The 19,595-nt window shown below is 44.6% G+C and overlaps 1 protein-coding gene across 2 annotated transcripts in view; it reads right to left on the bottom strand.

The window, feature by feature from the left end:
- The window catches only part of Slc4a4 (solute carrier family 4 member 4), a 397,268-nt gene that overhangs the window by 299,254 nt on the left and 78,419 nt on the right, over positions 1 to 19,595 (bottom strand). Inside the window, exon 1 of one of the 2 annotated variants that reach the window (XM_040747372.1) lies at positions 17,568 to 18,066. The exons of the other annotated variant lie outside the window; for it this stretch is intronic. The gene's annotated coding sequence lies outside the window, so the exon portion shown is untranslated. Of the gene's footprint in view, positions 1 to 17,567; positions 18,067 to 19,595 lie in introns of those variants that run through there. 2 annotated transcript variants of the gene reach the window in all.

Here is a 19,595-nt window from a genome sequence, read left to right as displayed (position 1 = left end):
TGGAAAGCAAAGACACCTCTAAAAATAAAAGTTAAAAGAATAAAAATCAACATTTCCGGGCTGTCACATAATGGTTCTCGGGGACACAGAAAGACATGCTTGCTATTCTACCCCCACATGGGAGCTGTGGCAATTAATTATTCAGCATTTGGAAAGTGCTCTGAGGGTAAGACGCTAAGTGCTAAAAATCATCATCAATTTTCAGCAAACCACGTTGAAAGTGAGCTCACGGTTTGCTCTTGGAACTGAACCATTAGTCTAAAGGTCCTACTTCCTTTTACCTTCCATTTAGGCCATTAGACTAGAGAGCTGAGGCCCATGTGGAACCTTCTTCCCTCCAGCCAAGTTCTGAATGCCTTGTGGATAAGAGCTAGTCCTTGATTTCCAGAGAAAATATGAAGTCTAATAATGTGGGTTTTACTGAAACTTATCATCTTTACTTATTAGGCACCCTTCCTCTTCTGCGTTTTACCTACATTGTGTAATGCGGCAGACTTATTGGCACATTGCACTCAAGGAACTTTGTAAGCAGTTTAATCTCTAGTTTAATGTACTTCTGTACGTTTGTGTATGTGTCCACGACTGTATGATACAAACAGTAACACAGTCTAAGAACTGATTAAACTTTACATTCTAAATGAAACTATAAAGCAATAATCCACCTAACTACCAAAGTCTAGGTGGAGAATTTTTCCTTCTTAATTGTAACCTTTTCTAGCTTGTGTTTTTACAACTCTTAAGTATGATTGAGTTGTTTTCCACCAAAGCATAACTAAAAGCCACATTGTAAAGACTAACTTGCAGGGCTGGAGAGATGGCTCAACAGTTAAAAGCACTGGGTTTGATTCCCAGCGTCTACATGGTGCGCTCAACCATCTCCAGTCCCACAGGATTGGACGCCCCCTTTCGGCCTCCACAAGTATTGCACACATGTGATGCACATAAGTGCATGCAAAACCCCTATACATATAAGAATAAATAAATAAAATTCAAATAAATAAATAAACCCATGTACATGTATAAGAAGGAAATGAAGAAGGAATAAGTGGGGAGTGGGAGGAAACACAGGACAAGTAGGGTTGTTGGGATGGAGTTTCTTCTGCCTGTTTTTCCTCATTAAATAGTTCTCAAACAGCGGTTGTAAACCAAACCTGCAGAAAGCCACCTCCCAGTAATTGCAGTCAAACTGAGATTAGACAAACAAGAGCAAAAGTCATTCTCACGTGCATCAACTTTGGAGGCAATACCATTTGCTACCTCTTGTCTCCTACAGAGTAAGAAACAATTCACCCAAATTTCATAATGTTGTTTTTGCAACTTAAAAGCTGTCTGCATAACTTTCTTACATATGGAGTTTTGCCTACTTGACAAGCCTCACCACAGCTTTCTTAAAAGGTAGTTTATATGTTGTTGTTGCTGTTTGGTTGGTTGGTGCTTTTGAGGGGGGTTATTTATTTAAATTAGAAACAAGCTTGTTTGACATGTCAATCCCAGTTCCCTCTCCCACCCCTCCTCCCCTGCCCCCCACCCCCCCCCCTTATCCCTAGAGCCAAGAGATCTACCTGCCTCTGCCTCCCGAATGCTGGGATTAAAGGCGTGCACCACCACTGCCCTGCATGGTTTATGTGTTTTAATCCCCAAAATGCAGTTTTAAAAGTTGTCTTAGTTTGCTTTCTGTGACTGTGATTAAAAATACTGGTCAAAAACACCTTGGAGAAGAAAGTGGTTTATTTCCGCTTAGGGGTCACAATCCATTACTGAGGGAAGCCCGGGTAGGAGGTTAAGGCAGAAAGGAACCTGGAGGCAGGAACTGAAGCAGAGGCCATGGAGGATGCTGCTTAGCTTGCTTATACAATCCAGGGCTATGGGCCCAGGAGCAGCCCAACCCACAGTGGGCTGAGAACTTCCCACATCAATCATTAATAGGGAAAATGCCCCCACAAACACGCCCCACAGGCCAATCTGTTGAAGTAATTCTTTCATTCATGTTTCCTCTTCCCAGATGACCCTAGTTTGTATCAAGCTGACAAAAACTAACTAGCAGAAGCAATTTTGCCTTTACAAAGAGCGTATTGTGGGATGAGTTTTTCCCACTCATCACATTTAAACATTAACACATTTTTACACATGTACTAGGTTAACCTTCAATATGTTATCTATATTCATTCCTCCCAATTCATGTCTCCAATCAAATGCAAAAGAGAGATCTTAAATATGTTCAGCTTCCTTGATCTCAACAGGGTATAAAAGTAAATAATAAACGATTGCTGTTTGCTGAAGTGAGAAGATCTCCATTAGGCTCTTGACTCGGAACCAAAAGTAGCTGTGGTGACATCCCGTTTGTAGAAATAAAGCTTGTCTGAGGATCAGAGGATGGAGCTTGCCACTAGCTAACCATAGAGGTCTGGAAGTCTGTACAGACAGACAGGAAGTGAGAAGGTTGGGCAGAGAAAGGAATATAGGCAGGAGGAGACAGGAACTTGCCTTCTCTTCTGCTGCTAGTGAGGTAAAAGTGGCTTTGGCTTGCTCCTTTCCTCTGATCTCTCAGCATTTCCCCCTCTGACTCTGGGATTTTATTATTAAGACCAATTAGAACTCTTATTACAAGTAACTATGAAATTCTGTATGGAACCCAGAAGACTGCTCAACTCAAAAAATAGTTAATGTCCAAGAACTGAAGTAACACAAAATTTCTCATGAACTAGGTTTGATGTTGTATATAAGCATAATCCTCTTCTTCTAAATAATAGTTTATAATAAATATATAAATCCCTTACTTCCCATGGATCACTCCTAACATCCTCATTTCAAAGATAGATAGATAGATAGATAGATAGATAGATAGATAGATAGATAGATAGATAAGGCGCCCCTACAAGCAACTTAAGCTGAAGAGGAGGCTGTATTCAACCGAAACCTTTAAAAGTACAATTTAGAGGCTGGAAAGAAGAGCAACTGTTCTATTGAAGAGGACCCAAGTTTGGTTCCCAACACCCATGTTGGGATCTGATGCCCTCTTGTGGCCCCTGCAGGCACCTGCAGTCATGTGCACATACCCATGCCCAGACACATAATTAAAAATAAAATAACTGTCTCTTTAAACAAAAAATACAAAGAAGGCATTACTTCCTCTTCCACACTGCTAACTTAAGGAAGATATACCAATCATTAGCCATTGATCCACACTTCACATGTTTCATGACTAATTCTGTTTTAATGCTAACAATGCAATCAGAAAGTCCAAAAAGAAGACTATGACATAGCAACCATACTGGGGTACCCATTTCAAAGTGCTTTGCACTCATGTCACCAAGGAAAATGAGTTAACCATGCCCTCCACTAAGTAAGAAATGACCCAGCAGAGGCTAAAGTCCCATGAGAACATTAATTTAATCCAAAACCAAATTTCTAAAACACTCAGATAATCTACTATATGTCAGTATAATTTAAATATTGAAACATTAAAAATGATTCCAGAATGTTCAAGGACCAAAGCTATTTAATTGTCAATATTACATTGGTTGTAGGTACTAATATCTTCATGTAGCACCAGGGCTCTCCCTCTCCTTTCTCCCTCTCCCTCTCCCTCTCCCCCTCCCCCTCCCTCTCCCTGTCCCTCTCTCTCCCTCTCCCTCTCCCTCTCCCTCTCCCTCTCTCTCTCTCTCTCTCTCTCTCTCTTTCTGTCACACACACACACACACACACACACACACACACATATTCTTAAATTTTCCACCTGCCATATGATCCAATACTTCAAATTTTAACATCAGTACTTATTCACTTTGGCTTTTTCCAGTAAATGTATATAAATACCAATAAGACATACAACGCACTATAAGGCATTAAATTATCCCTAATATATTGCCAGGTGTTTTCTTCTTAGGGAAGAACTAGAAAAACATTAATAATGAGAGTACTGGATTTCAGACACACAAGAGTCATATTACAAGAGGGAAGGAGAGTGGAAAACATCAAACAAAACTCCCCATGCCCTCTTCTAAGGACTTTGTACCCAGCAACTTACTTACGTCATGGGAATTGAGTAGGGTGAGCTTGGCTGAGAGCTGGGAGCATGAAGCCACCAGCCACAAGGCACGGAGCATCTGAGTGATGTGCTGCCTGCTGTGGCTCTCCCATGCAGCATGGAGGCACTTCTACAGCCAGTGGGCACTCAAGTCAGCTCCGTCTTGTTCCAGAAACTACCTTAGGCACAGAGGGATAATCAGTTGAAGGTCATGGCTCCTTCAAATGCTGCCTGTACCTCTGGACCATTATGAAATAATCTCTTTGTACACTGTGAAGATGTGTCTGCCAAGGCGCCTTCTGATTGGTTTAGTAAAGAGCTAAATGGCCAATAGCTGGGTGGAGGTATAGGCGGGACTTCCAGGCACAAAGAGCAAGAAGAGAGGCAGAGAAGCCAGCCAGACATGGAACCAGGTGCTCACAGAATGAGGTAGAGGTAAAAGCCATGCGGTAGAACATAGATTAATGAAAGTATGGTTTCATTTAAGTTATAAGAGCTAGTTAGTAACAAGCCTAAGCTATCAGCTGCGCTTTCATAATTAGTAAGTCTCCGCATCGTTATTTGGGAGCTGGCTGGCAGGACAGAACTGGTTAACATAAAGTTCCAAGGCCTGTTCTCCTTACTTACAGGTGGGGACACCTCAAGGGTCTCCGGAGGACCTGCTGGGCACCTGTTGCTGCTCTTGACTTACATTCCCACTTCTCTCTCTGCTCACTCTAGTTCTCTCCCCGCGCAGTGTCCCACACACTTTCTGAACCATCTCAGGAGCTGCCCATGGTCTGCATCCTGGGGGACAGTGGTGGAAGTGGACCTGGAGCACCGGCCCTCCCGCTCTAGACCCCCCACCCTTGACAGCAGAGGAAAGTACTGACAGTCACAGAGGATCCGGAAAAATTACAGAACTTCCCACAAGCCACCACAGCCTGCAGGTACAAGGAGGCTCCGGCCACAAAACCATCCCCAGGCCTGCTCTTGCTCCCAGCTTCTACTGGCTCTCTCTGTTCTACATCCCTCCTCTAGTGCCCTCTGCATAGACCTTTGTTGATTATCACTGTCCACATGGGGAGGTCACTTTCCTCTCCAAGGTACAATGATCCACACTTTTATTAATTAATTAATCTTTTAAACAGTGCTAGCCACAGCTGTCTAATCAGAGATCAAGGCACAAGCACATGGACAAATTGGTTAGTAGCCATCACTCCACACATCTCCACCCTGGACATGCTCTCTGAATTGTATAATGAAGATCATAAGAGGCAGACAGAAGGGAAAATCATTCAGTGCGTCATTAAAATGGGAGATAAGGGTGTACAATCCATTTTACCATGATAAACATCAAAAAATTTTTAAGACATTCTTAGTCTGGGTTGTTAATTAGTTTAGCATCAGTAATCAGAAATTTCCACTGAAGTAAATAGTTGACACTTCAACAACAGTAGGTAAATGGACTATTAACTCAAGCAGACAGAGTCACAATCTCCCAGAACCAGGCTCCTCAGGATACCACTTCCCTTTCCTTGATCCCTTACATTGCCCATGGCTACAGCCCAGGCTGCAGGCCTTTGTTCCATCCTGCTTCTGCTCAAAGCACTACACTCCCTAAGCTCTCACGTCCCTGGGCACCAACTGAGAACTGAATCGCAGAGTTCCTCCACAGGACCAAAAAGTTACACTTACAGCCACAATCCAAGCAGAAACCTGCTGGAAGCCCACATGCTCCAGCCTGCTTTTTCTGCTGCTCTGGCTTTTGTATCAAGACCTTATGTTGTTCAAGCTCATATGTCCATCCATCACAGAAGCTGGAAGCTGCAGCCAAGTGGGAAGATGCGGCATTGCACTTCCCAAGCTCTAATTTGTGAACACATTCAGCTGCACTGCAAAAAGTTATACAACACAATGACAATGTGCATGTGTGTGTGGGCGTGTGCTTGTGTGTGATGTGTACACACACATTTTTACAGATGCACACACCCATGCATGTACATGTAGATGTCAGAGGTCTACACTGGGTGTCTTTCTCATCACTCTCCACCACCTAATTTTTTATACAGGGTCTGTTTCTGAGCCTGAAGATCAGAATGACTACAGTGGATGACCAGTGAGCTCCCAGAATCCCATGGCTCCACTATCACACACACACACTGGCATCACAGGCTTGTTCTGCCATACCTAGCTTTTTACGTGGATGCAGGGATCCGACCTCAGGTAAGCAAGTGCTTATCCACTGAGCCATCTCCCCAGCCTCTGATAATGATTTTTAAACCTTCAGAGAACAAAATTTACCTCATTTGTTTGGGAAAGCAAACAATTTCTGACTGATGTAATTATCCCAAATTAAGAAATATGTAATCATTTCAACAGAAGCAAAGACACTGAGTTCAGAGTAATTCCACGAGGTCTATATGCTTGCTTTGCAATTGTGGATAGCACTGCACATACATTTGGGCCTTCTGGTCAAGGGAAGAGCTGAGACAAGACATGACAGGGTAAGGCACCTTCCCAGAAATTGCCATGTGGGGTGAGACCCAGCATCTTCCAGATCAAGGTTATGATGGGGGATGCCCTTCTGTGTATATGTTTCTCTTATTGGTTGATGAATAAAACACTGTTTGGCCAATGAAGATGGTGGGACTAGGATGAGGAGAATTCTGGGAAAGATAGGCAGGAGAGCCCACTAGGAGGATAGGATACACCAGGCATTCTCCAGTAAGCCAAGACCAAGTAGAAATACATAGATTAGTAGTTATGGGTAAATAATTAAGAGAGAGCTAGCCAGTAAGAGCCCTACCATCTGCCAACAGTGTAATAATTAATATAATGTCTGTGTGCTTATTTGGGGCTTAGAAGGGTGGCAGGACCTGGCGAGACAAGAATCTCCAGCAACAAGGCTCAGTGACGTCTTACAGAAACACTAAAGAAGAAAGGAGTATCCACACCATACGCTGAATCAAGTTTGTGGAAAGAGAATGGCTCTAAGTAACACCCTACATAGAGAGAGGGGTCACCAGAAGACTAGACCTACTTATGCCCATCTTCTCTTCTCAACTGTGTGAGTGCATGTTCCCATGGAGACTTCTCAGGATCGTCTCCCTTTGGAGAAGCCAGCTTCTCAGCGCGATAAGCAGCTAGCTCTGCTACGGGTCTACTACATAAAACTCTCAACACTTTTATGATTAAGTTTAATTCTCTCAGTTCTGAGTGGTGCTTCTGGTTCTGATACTTTCAGGCCTGGGGAAAGTGTTCACAGCATCATAAACTTCAGCGAAATCTCATCTCAGACTCGGGATGGCGCTGGTTATGACAGTGGTTCTCAACCATCCTAATGAGGCAACCCTCCAATACACCACTTCATATTGCGGTGACCCCCAAGCATAAAAAAACTTTTCCTCTAAATTATTTTTAGTGCTACCTCAGAACTGTACTTTTTCTACTTCTATGAACTGTGATGCAAATATCTGATCTGTAACCCCTGTGAGAGGGTCATTCGACCCCCAAAGGGGTCATGACCCACAGGTTGAGAACCGCTATAGCTAGATATATTCATGCAGTCTGTCGGCTCTCATGCATGCACTCATGATATGCCCTATATTCCTCTACACCTTTCCAACCATGTCTATCTTGAAATATAAGATGAAACCCTCTAGAGAGTATTCTGGTTTTTTGTTTTTTGTTTGGTTTTTTCGAGACAGGGTTTCTCTGTGGCTTTGGAGCCTGTCCTGGAAGTAGCTCTTGTAGACCAGGCTGGTCTCGAACTCACAGAGATCCACCTGCCTCTGCCTCCCGAGTGCTGGGATTAAAGGCATGCGCCACCACCGCCCAGCAGGAATATTCTTTTCTTAATATGTATTTCAATTCTGTATGTGCATAAATATTTTGCCCACATGTATTATGTACAGCATGTATGTGCAGTGCCAGGCAAGGCCAGAACATGGCACTGAATCCTCTGAAACTGGAGTTACAGATGGTTTGTGGGCCACCATGGGAGTGCTAGGGTCCTCTGCAAAAGCAGTAGACTTCTCCTACCCACTGTGCTACTGAGCCATCTCTCCATCCCTTCAAGGGGACATTCTTGATGGCACTTCATATAGTCAGGGTATGAACGCAGGGACAAGGGGTATTTGAAAGTCCTCAGTAAGAGATTATTAAACTCAAATATATGTACAAGCATGTTGTTTTTCAATATGTGAATGTGTAGTAAAACATACTAAGAGTTTACTAGAAATATTATACATAAACAAAAGACCAGCTATAAATCTCCTGAATATACCATGCATTCACTTATATTGTAAGGCAAGTTAGCACACATCTAACACAGAGATATGATAACATTCTCATGGCCCCTTTCAAAGATTTTATAAGAGCATGTGTATTCAAAACTCCTAGTTCAATATGCAAATATGATCAGCATTAAAAAAAGTTTGAATGAAAAAGCACCGAGTTAAGATGTCTTTTGGGCATATTAAAAGTGTGGGAGCTTGGATAAAGGATATGAATTTAAAACTTTCTGCACTACATTTTTACAGCTTCTTGTTAGCCTATAATGATTTCAAAAGAAGCCAGGACTGGAGAGGTGGCTCAGGGCTTAGGAGTACCAGGTGCATGATGGTGGGGGCTGAAGTTTGGATCCTGGCACCAATGTGACAATCAGGGTGACCAGCAAATGCCTGTGAGAACACACACATGCATGCACAAATATCTTTTAAAAAATAAAAAAACTTTCTAAAACACTACTAATACTTTTAATCTCAAATAAGTCGTAAGATTATATACGAGAACAAATAAAGCAGTCATATCAAAATGTGCTGTTCTCCAAGGAGCAGTAACAGAAAACAAACACTTCTAACAAAGTTTGGTTCGCAAACCTCATTAATAAGAAATTTCACATGGCCGGGCGTTGGTGGCGCACACCTTTAATGCCAGCACTCGGGAGGCAGAGGCAGGCGGATCTCTGTGACTTAGACACCAGCCTGGTCAACCGAGCGAGTTCCAGGACAGGCTCTAAAACAATACAGAGAAACCCTATCTTGGAAAAGAAAGAAAGAAAGGGAGGGAGGGAGGGAGGGAGGGAGGGAGGGAGGGAGGGAGGAAGGAAGGAAGGAAGGAAGGAAGGAAGGAAGGAAGGAAGGAAGGAAGGAAGGAAGGAAGAAATTTCACAAGTGTCCTGAAGAGCAGGACAGCCACGAGCCACAGCTGCTACCTGGGCTGGTCCCTCCAGAAGCCCAGTTCAGAGAAAGCAAACATTTTACGCTTGCCATATTTGGTATTTGCCCTTAAGCGACAGTCTGGACGAGGTGCTCCCCAGAATGAGGAGGTGCCCAGCACAGAACACAGCAATGCTCACATGGGAGCACATTAAAGAGCCGCTCCAAAGAGTGATCAGTCAGAATTAGAATCCACAGCCAAAAGTTTTGGCAGGAAAAAAAAAAATCCAAGTGCTTGAGCTTTGTTTTCTTCCCACGTTTTTGGATGGGTTTTTACTTTATTTCTCAATGCATTTTCAAGGGAAACTGTCTGATCTTGTTTATCTAAATCCTTTTGACACATTCCTATCTGCCTTCCCTTTTCCCTGGCAAAGAGGCTCGATCCGGTAACAGCGCAAATGTGTGAGCTGTGTGTTTCTGCTTCATCTGTTAATGTTCAGCAATTTCCAGAGGTGATTGTGATCAGTACTTCAACAAGCTCCCTACCGTGGGCCTCCACTGCCTGCCAATGTGGTGAGTGATCATCTCGCATTCCTAAGGACACAGTCTCTAGAGGTCAAAGGAATGAAGGAACAACGTGCCAAACGGTTCAACGGCTGTCTTGCTGCAGCTGTGGTCATGCACCTCCCAAGATGAGGATGGCTGGAGTACAGCCATTAACACCCAAGGTCCTGTAAAGCCTGTATTGAAGACATTAGGCTATCCCATAGAGATAGATAGATAGATAGATAGATAGATAGATAGATAGATAGATAGATAGATAGCACAGACTTCCCTTCTGGAAACACTACAAATGAACGGATGGATGAATTCCCTTTTCTTTTATGCCAGTTTAGATACTAGAGCTGTCGTAATCCAATTCTTTAAACAATTCCCCTTTGGACTGGAGAAATGGCTCCGTGGTTTAGAGCACTGACTGCTCACAATGTCTGTAACTCCAGTTCCAGGGGCTCTGTGGCCCTCTTCTGGCTTCATTGGGCTCATGCACATACCCACATGAAGACACATACCTACGCATAATTTAAAGTATTAAATCCTAATTGAGAACTACACACATCCTGTCTCAACAAGATGATAGGACAGACTTAGCAGACTTCCTAGGGAAGGCCTTACCCTCTCCAAGGAACAGATGGGCAGTGAGGGGTTAGGGAGGTAGGGGAGCAGGAGGAGAGGAGGAAGGAGGAACTGGGATTGGAATGTAAAAACTAAATTAATAAAAAAATAATAATAAACTACACACACATCACTGACCTTCAAAAAATCCATAATATCAATCTTTTGAAAATTCCAAGTGCCCAATAGACACCAGAAGAAGGACCCTTGTTGTAAGCATAAATACAGCAATATCCACATATTTCTGAATTTATCGGCGCTGGAAACCAATTAAAACCACTGGTTTAACCTCTCAAAATGGAAGGCAATCTCTCAGAACCGAAGGTAAGTGTTTCTGAGGCACTAGTTTAGCAAGGCCATGGTCACCCTTTGTATTTATGTCTATTTTCCATTACATTATACCTGTACCAGAAAACCAAGTCGGACTACTAAACCTGATTGCTATCCTGTTTAGTGAGCCCCTCTGGGTTAAGCACACATGATATATGCCACCTACAGTGTAAGCATCACTGTACATATATCCTAGCACGTGATCATGAATGTATCTCTTGCTCAGGAGAGTACCCACAAAACAGTTACACTTAAGTGATGAGAACAAAGCAACCAAGAGTGCTAACAGCCTACAAAGCAAGTACATCAATAAACTCCAACACAAAATAAAGAAAGAAAAAACTGACACCTTTAGGTAATCAGATGTCCACATAAAACCCACCATCTTTGGGTCATCAGCCTGATTTGCAAAGTGAAGCCTATCACTGATTAAGAGCCCCACATGACCCTCCAAAAGTAACACTCACACAAATTTTAATTATATTTATACAAAAATAAAAAGTGCATGCCACTAGACCACCTTCCAGGCAAAAGAAAAAGTCTTGAAGACAATCCATTAGCTGAGAAGCACGAGTCAGAGCTGCTGGATCACCGTGCTGCCAGGGGAGGTGTGCTCTGCACCCTGACTTTAGGGTTACAGTCGGCATATGTGCAAAACCCTGTAGCCACAAGGAGTGTAGAAGGCTTTCCAGCTGTCGGCTAATACTCATCCTTAAATGTTCAATTCTGCGTGCAACATGGCTTCCCAAGTATGGGCGCTGGGGCCACTACAGTATTCTAGATCTGAAAATGTGTTGCCTAACACTCTAATTACAGAAGCTAAAAATATATAGTCTGTAGGCTTTGGGGGAATTACCCATGGAGTGAAGAGCAATATAACTGTTTTTCAAGAGTGCTTTGGGTTTAGTGTGTGTTAAATGGGACATAGACTTAATATGACCCATATAATGAAATGGGTAATCTCAGATAGCTGGTTGTTAGACTTGCAACTTCCAACCTAATGTTTGAGAAGCCCTATCCAAAAGTCAGCTTTAGTGACAGGAAGAAAAAAGTCTTAGAAACACAGTTTGAGTCACTCAGGGTAAGAACCTAAGAGAGATAATGAAATGTGTTGTTCATTCACTCAGCCAAAAATTTATTAATGTGCCAGCAACTGCTCTCAGTGCCGGCACAATTCAAATCAAGAACAAAAAACACTGCAGAACACAATGATGATAATAACTAACACATGTAAAGTTCTGAACAAGGCCTAACAACGTTCATTTGGTTGGTGCCTCAAAACTCCTCTGTGACTGAGTTTTATAGGGACTTTGATAAAGGGAAAAACTGAGCCTGACAATTTTTTTAATTCCCCAAATCAAACAATGAGTAGAATAAGAGATGCAAGTCTTCAACTCCTGTAACTTCTGAAACGCCAGGCAATGCAACATTACAAGATGTGTGACTGTTGTGTGGAGTTCCTGTCTCGCACAAGGCAAATTCTACATGCTTTTGAGTGCTGGCTGAAAATTGGATTTTAGGCTTTAAAGGACAGATTCCTACCAGTTGGGACAGTTAAGTTCAAACGTTCCTAATCTCTTTGCACACTGACTGAACTTAGCAGATGAGAGCACTGATGAGTGAGTTGGCCTGATTAGCTGTACTTGGTAAACAAATACATAAAGTTAACTTCCCAGGTATTAAAACCTTCCTTACAAGGGATAATCTGTTCAACAGAAACTTTAGGAGCAATAATAATAATAATAACTAAGCCGATAGAATACCTCATAAATACTTGAAAAAGTATACTCAACAATGTAAAGTTAAATCCATGATGTAATATACTCACATATCTATAGACCATGTAAAATATATAAAGCACATTGGCCCGTTATTCGTAAAGATGTTTCTGGAAGACTTTCATTCAATGCGAGTAGGAGGATGAGTCTGTATCAACTTCGGGGGAAAACGCCATCTACTAAACCAAACCTAACAACTGAACTCAACACACACTAATTCGTTCTCCATATTTTCTAAAAGATGTACTCAGGAACACCCACATCAGTACAGTTCGTAACAGACAATACAGAAAACAACCCAAGTATCCATCAAGAATGAAACACATAAATGTGCTGTGCCATTCCCCAAAAGCAAAACTCCTTAGGACAATGAGAATAAACAAACTTGCTACCCACAAATCAAGAAAGAATCTCTTAAACATAGCAGTTAGCAAAAGGGGTCAGGTGCACAAGCATGCACCATATGACTGACTCACGGACCGTTAAGTAACAGGTGGAAGCCACCTACAGCCTCAGACGGGAGAAGCTACTAGAGGGAGGCAGCAGCTTCCAGTGGAGGGAACTACCATAGGCTTGCATCCTGATGTGGGCACTGCCTACACAGACGCATTCGCTCAACAGATTACTGAGCTGTCTACTGATATTTTAATGACATTTCTGACATCGTTGCACCTCAGTAAAAGCCTAAATGGATGAGGCAGTAGGAAGGGGAAAGAGAATTGAGGAAAGAAGAAGAGAGGTAGGGGTTGCTCTACTTGACGCTAGCAAGCCCCAGGTTCTATCCCTCAGTTCCTCAGTTCTGCTTGTGGCCTCTTGTCCACCTCTTCCTAAGAGGCTGTCCATCACTGGGTTCAGCACTTTCCATATGCCTATCACTGTCAGCCCATCTCTGCCTTCTACTGTCTTTACTGTTGGCTGTGATATCAGAGGTCTTATGACAATAACTCAAATGTGTTTCACATCTGCAGACTCTAAGGGATCTCCCGAGAGACAGAGCCCTCTTTAATGTCTATCTTCTCTCTGACTGCTCAGAGCCTTTCTGGCGAGAAAACATGCCACAAGCCAAGTGGACGACTATATTACTAGATTCCATCAATCACTATATCTCCAAAGCAAAGGTAGAACTCAGTAATAGTCCAGACTCTTCAAGTTTACTCACAAAATAGTAAAGAGCAGGCTATTCATCAAGGAGGATAGTTACCAAAGCAAAAAGAGCACCCAACTTCCTATTCATGACATTAGGAAAAGCTTTTCTATTTATGTCACCCAACAAAAGAACAGGTTTCAACACAGTGTAGCCCTTGCTCCTTTTGCATTTCTGGTTGTTTTATTTCAATGCCTCCCAAAAGCACCACACAATTCTATCCAGAACTTTCTTTAAGCTTTCTAATACAAATTCAAAAAGCAAGAAGAAAATCAGCTAAAGATGTCAGTTGTTGATTACCTACACCATTCAAAGTTTTAACTTCATGTAACTTACTTCTGTATAGATTCTACACGAAAATAAACTTAGATCCCAAGACTGAAGCTAAAACCGACACACCCCAAACTTAAAACCCTCGGGGACAACACCTCTAGCATTGCTGAATCCAGAACCTCAAAGTTGAGGCAAGTGGACACTGCTGCTGTGGGATTGCCAGGAAGCTATGAAGAACCTCGTATTAGCAGAATGAACTTTCATCTGCTTTGCTCTCTTGCTGTGTGACTACAATAACACTCACTCCCCTTCATCACTGTCATTTGATGAAGATGTAGCAGCATTTACAGATACAACATTCCAGCCACCTCCAATAACTTCCCAGGATATTTTTTTTCTAAGTAAAGTTCTCTGTTTTGGTTTTCCGGTCTTCCAAATAAGCAAAATAACTTACCCTTACATCTGCTTGATTCTCAGGGAAGATGACCATGTTTGATTCCCACAAGCAACAGATGAAGGTGGTTTCACTATTACTATCATGACTATTCTATTGCCATCTTTAATACATCGCTAATTCAGAGGCGATAAAGGCATCATTACTAAGGAAAACACCACTGTGAGCATCGTATAGAAGATTAGAAAAAAACATTTTCCCACTTTCTTTCATAGCAAATAAATAAAGGCACCATCATTCATCCCTTCCCCCTCCTTTGGGTGCCTTAATTGCCATTGCACTGCGGGGACCAGTCATTAGAATAGCAGTAAATGTGGCTTAAGATAAAAGAAAGTGGGCAACCTCTGAATGTGTATGTTCTCTTGTATAAATATGAGGATTAGACAGTGCTGTGTAAAAGATTATCCACATCTGTGGCTGGAAAAATAGTCACAGACATGGATGGTGAGTACATGAAATACCTTCAAGTTAGGACACAAGTGTTCATAACAAAAATGTGCCCAGTGTGTAAATGCTGAGAGTTAGGTAAAAATTATTTGTATACAACTTACCCCTGACCTTATATCAAAGAAATAATATTTCTCCCCTAAAATTTTTATATGGAAAAGTAGTAATATCTAGTTTGGTAAAGTCATATTTCATTCCTGGATATTCTTTAACTGCTCTTTTGCTAGGGGACTCCATTAATAACAAATTTCCTGGGTCTTAAGTTGTGCCGAAAAACAACATCAGGTAAGATATGTATTCTGCTTGAGGCTCCCTCTGGCTAATCAGTGGTGTATACTGGTTCCTTCTATTTTGCAATTTAAAAAAATACTTGGAAACTTTAATCACCATTAGATTTTCCTGTTCCCCACTTATTCTTTCCCATCCAGACCTGACTGTGCATCAAATCCAGACTTGGTCTTTATTCCTACTGTCTAAAATGAATGCCACGGAACAAGCTGATGGAACGTCCTTGCCACACTTCAGCAGCAGTGACTTCTCCCAGGACTGGATGGATCCCTTAACCATAGCAGCCCTCATGAACTGCAGTGCCCTCAGAGGCCAGCGGGAAACCTGATTATCTACAAGGATTCACCAGCTAATGTGTGTTTCTTTTCCTCCTTTAAGTACTGTGTTTTCCTTTAAGATGTGAGCTACGGCCAGACTATCATGCGTGTTATCAGAACAAGAGATCACAATCTTGCAGTTGCCCTCCACGGAGTTCAGTGGAAAATGAGACTACTACCAGGGTGTGCTGGGAGATGTCTCAAAGGTTGTCAGCTTCCTACCATGTTTTTCCTCTACTACATTTGCCTGTCTTCCTTGTATACAATATTTCTGTAAATCCAAATGTCTTCTAATCATTTAAAATAGTGGCACTTGCGTGCAAACACTGCAAGCTTTTTTTATGTTGACATACGTCAATAAGTTGAGTATACTTTTGACCACCTGAAAGGCTCACACCCTCTGTATATGTTTTTAAATCTTAAAAAAAGCCTCAAGACAGAAAAATGACACTGCAATTTTCATACTGCAAAACTAATACAAAGGGTTGAGGGTTTCCGCTTTCTCAAATATACCTAGCACTACCAAAATATCCCATTTTCTATCCATCATCCCATCTTTACAAATGCCCTATGCTCCAAGAACTCACAGCCATGGTAAGTTTCCCGTCCTACCTATGTAGGGAAGTTTTGTGTCATCTTGCCTACATTCGGAGCTAAAGGTAAAACCATTCTATTTTACAACATAAGAGATCACAATCCTATTTAGGTTTAACTTTAAAATGAAACTAAAAGTTTTTTGTCAGTTATGAAAAGCTTTAGAAAATAGGCACACTTCCTTTAAATGAAGTAAAAATAACTTCACTCTAAGTTCAGCAATAACTGGAAAGTATTTAATGCTAATGTGACAGGCACAGGTCTAGGGTTCTTAGAAACATTTTTTTTGAAGAGTCTTTAAGCCATCCAGTATTGGTCTGGCTTCCAGAGAGAATGTATTGAGATCACAATGAAAATGAGCACGAATGAGCGATATACACTTCAATTTAGATACTATTGCAACCCTAAGTCCCCGATAAAGAATAGGTAAGCCCTGTGTAGTGTGGCGCCTCAAGAAAGAGCCTTTCCAGGATTTGACACTGTTAGTGTAGCCCTGTGTCAGGGAGTTCTCACTAGCAGCGAGTTTGTCTGGCACTAAAGTGAAAGGGGAGAGAAGGGTGAGTGGAAAGGAAGAGAGAAGCATGCTTTCAGCTCTTTGGCTACAGACTGGAAGAACTTGCTGCAGGCAATCATGCTAAGAAGAAGGTGGGGCCTCCGGGAGAGAGGGAAGGCAAAACTACACGTTTACAGGGAACCGACAAGTGCTCTACCTTGCTAGAGCCAGAGCAGAAATGCTTCCTTGGCGTTTCTCAAGTTGGGTTCCCGCCCCCCCAACCCCCCTCCCCGCTTTTTTTTTTTTTTTTTCTCGGAGAACTTTCCTCTTTATGGCGCTTGCTGCTGTTAGCCGCTGTCGCTCAGTGGCTGTTATGAACAGACTGGCAAAGGCTGAGAGAAAAGCACTTAAGAAAGGAATCACCTGTCCTTGCCAAGACGCACACGCTGCCCAGTACCTGAGCGAGAGCTCCGCTGTCGCCAGCCAACAGAAATCCCAGTTTAACCTCTGTCTCCCCCTTGCAAATAAATGTGTGTGTCTCTTGCAGACAATCTGCCTGACTCACCCCCACCTCCGGCGTGCCAGGGAGAGATGTGAGTGCCCGGTCCTGGAGCAGACAGAGGAATGGGGACCGCGGCCTCGATGGCACTATTTCCCCCAACCTTAAAGATCCGGGGGTGTGTCCCCCCTCAGGCAGGTTACCAGTCACGCTATGCCCACCGGGCTCCAGGGAACACAAGTGTCACTGCTCCTGAGCCTAGCCGGGGCGTCCACTAGCCCCGTGGCAACAACGCCCGGTTACGTGCAGGCGGCTATGCAGCAGGGGGAAAACAGAACCACCCAAACTCGTCATCTGAACGCTAAGACGGAATAAAAAGTACTTTTTCCGCAGCTGCAGCAGCAACGTCCACACTTCGCGGGCGCCCAGCCCAGGGGATGCCCGGCCCGCCACTGACCTCTCTCTCTGCGTCCCTCCCTGGACGCGCAGAGGCCGTCAGAGCGCCCTGCCGGACCAGCCCCGGGGCCCGCGCCCGCCACCCAGTGCCCACCGCGCGGGCGAGGCTTGGGGACGTGGCCGACCCAGCCCGCCACCGCTCCGGCCACTCACCTCCTGGGGTCGGGCTTCCGTCGCTCCTCCAGCTTGGCGACTGAGTGTGAGGCTGCAGCGGCCGCCGCCGCCGCTGCCGCCGCCGCTTTCGCCGCCACCTCGGCCGCCGCCGCCACCTAAGCTCTGCCCCGCGCGCCGCCGGGGCTGGAGGCGGGGGACCGCGGGGACCCGGGCGGCGTGGGCTGGGAAGTTGGCGCGGCCGCCGCTCGCAGCGCGCGCGGGGCAGCAGTCGCAACTTTGGCGCCGGGTGGGTGCGCGCTGCGCCCGGGGAGGCGACCGAGGAGCGAGGGCAGCCGCGGGAGGGTCGGCCCGGCGAGGACGGAGCAGCGACGCCGATCGGAGGTGCCGGCCTCGGGGAGGGAGCGGCGACAACGGGGCGGCTCCACTCTACTCTGCCTCCCGCAGCTCCCGCGTGTGCGCCCGGCTCGCCGTGTGCCTGCCGAGAACCGACGCTGCAGCCGCTGCCGGGCTCGGGGATGGGCTGGGCGGCCGAAGCGCTACGGCGAGCGCGAGCCCGCGATCCATATTTAAAGCGGCGAGTGGCCTCGGCCGGCCCCCTGCCCTGCCCTCGCTCACGCCCGCCCGGCCCCCTCGGCTCCCGGCCGCCACTCGGCGTCAGTCGCCCCGGCTTCGGCGGCGGGGAGGGGCCTCGAGCCGCGCCGCCCCCGCTGGGGGCTCAGCACGCCACGCCTGCCTGGGACTGGAGGGGGCGGGGGTGATCTGGCTCTAGACCCCAAGGCCTCACCTCGCCTTGCTCCTCTCAAGTCCAGAGTCAGCGGGTTGCTACGTTCAGCGTTTCATCCGGCTGGCCTCAGTTCCCCCACTGGGGAGAACCTGAAAGTTGCATGCGTTTCCCAGCCCAGATCATTCTGGATGCTACTTTACAAAACTTGGGGCACTTTGGTGAAGAAAGTGCTGCCAGCCCTCAGTGTTAAGTCACCATACATCTTTATTGGCAAAAGATGTCTGGGAACACCGTGGACCTCCTCCTTGCCTTTCATTATGTCACTGGTGGCTTCTATCTGGAGTTAGGGAAACACCCTTAGCCATCCAAGGTGGGTTCTTGAGTTTGCAAAGTGGTCCTTCATATTTACTATGCTGCTCAAGTTAATTAAGTATACTTTGCCAAGCAAACCACAGTATGTCAATCAGTGGCCCAGCACTGTTGTGATCAGAAAAGAAAAAAAAACAAAAACCTTTAATGTGTGAGCAGATGCCAACATAGACACCATCTAAAGTTCTGAAGACTACTACAGAGTGGCCATTTAATGGACTGTGTGTGTGCAAGCATATCTGCGTTTCCTGTTCTTGCATATAATATGTGAAAGTCACTGCTCCAACTTCCACATAGTCACCCAAACACATGGAACCAAGAGCAGTCACCTCACATCCTGACTCTGGCTTCCTCCAGGATAGGTAATAAGATGCCAGAGAGGGGGCCATTGGGGGTAGAAGGGGAAATAGAATTAATGGCAGAGGCACTTTTTTTTCTTTTCAGTATCTAGAACTGGAGAAGGTCCATGGCAGCATCTCCCCCCCCCCACCTCCCACCCCTGGGGGTTGGAGAAGCAAATACAGAGCTTGTGTTTGGGGAAAGTTGGTGTGTGTAAAATCCTTACTCAACACTCAGCAAGCGCTGGGAACCACCCCAAGTTGCCTAATGTCTGAAATTAAATGCACTAGTGTCATGTGTTTGGCTGCTGTCATATCTGGCTTGCTTTCATGTTCACACATTCTCCATAACCTACTGTAGTGATAGGGGCAATTCAGCAGTGAGGGGGAAAACAAAACGTGACCTTTAAATCTCTCCCCTGAGTAACTATGTTTTGTCTCTAGACTAACTGTCCCTCCTAAACACACAGCAAGAATCAGCAACCCAAAGCTCATGAGCAAAAAGAAATCACTTTTGTATTAAGAATTTGCCACCGCTGATCAGCAGTTTTTCCCGCTGTGGATTATGTATTTCAACATAGCTGGCAATTTCTCATTATAGTCGTGAACCAGCCATGAATAGTCAGCTTTGGTGAC

Source organism: Mesocricetus auratus, unplaced genomic scaffold (genome assembly GCF_017639785.1).
Source record: "Mesocricetus auratus isolate SY011 unplaced genomic scaffold, BCM_Maur_2.0 Super-Scaffold_100006, whole genome shotgun sequence".
NCBI classification, from domain to species: Eukaryota; Metazoa; Chordata; class Mammalia; order Rodentia; family Cricetidae; genus Mesocricetus; species Mesocricetus auratus.
Note: the sequence above shows the minus strand (reverse complement) of the source record. Positions and strands in the feature narration are given on the sequence as shown.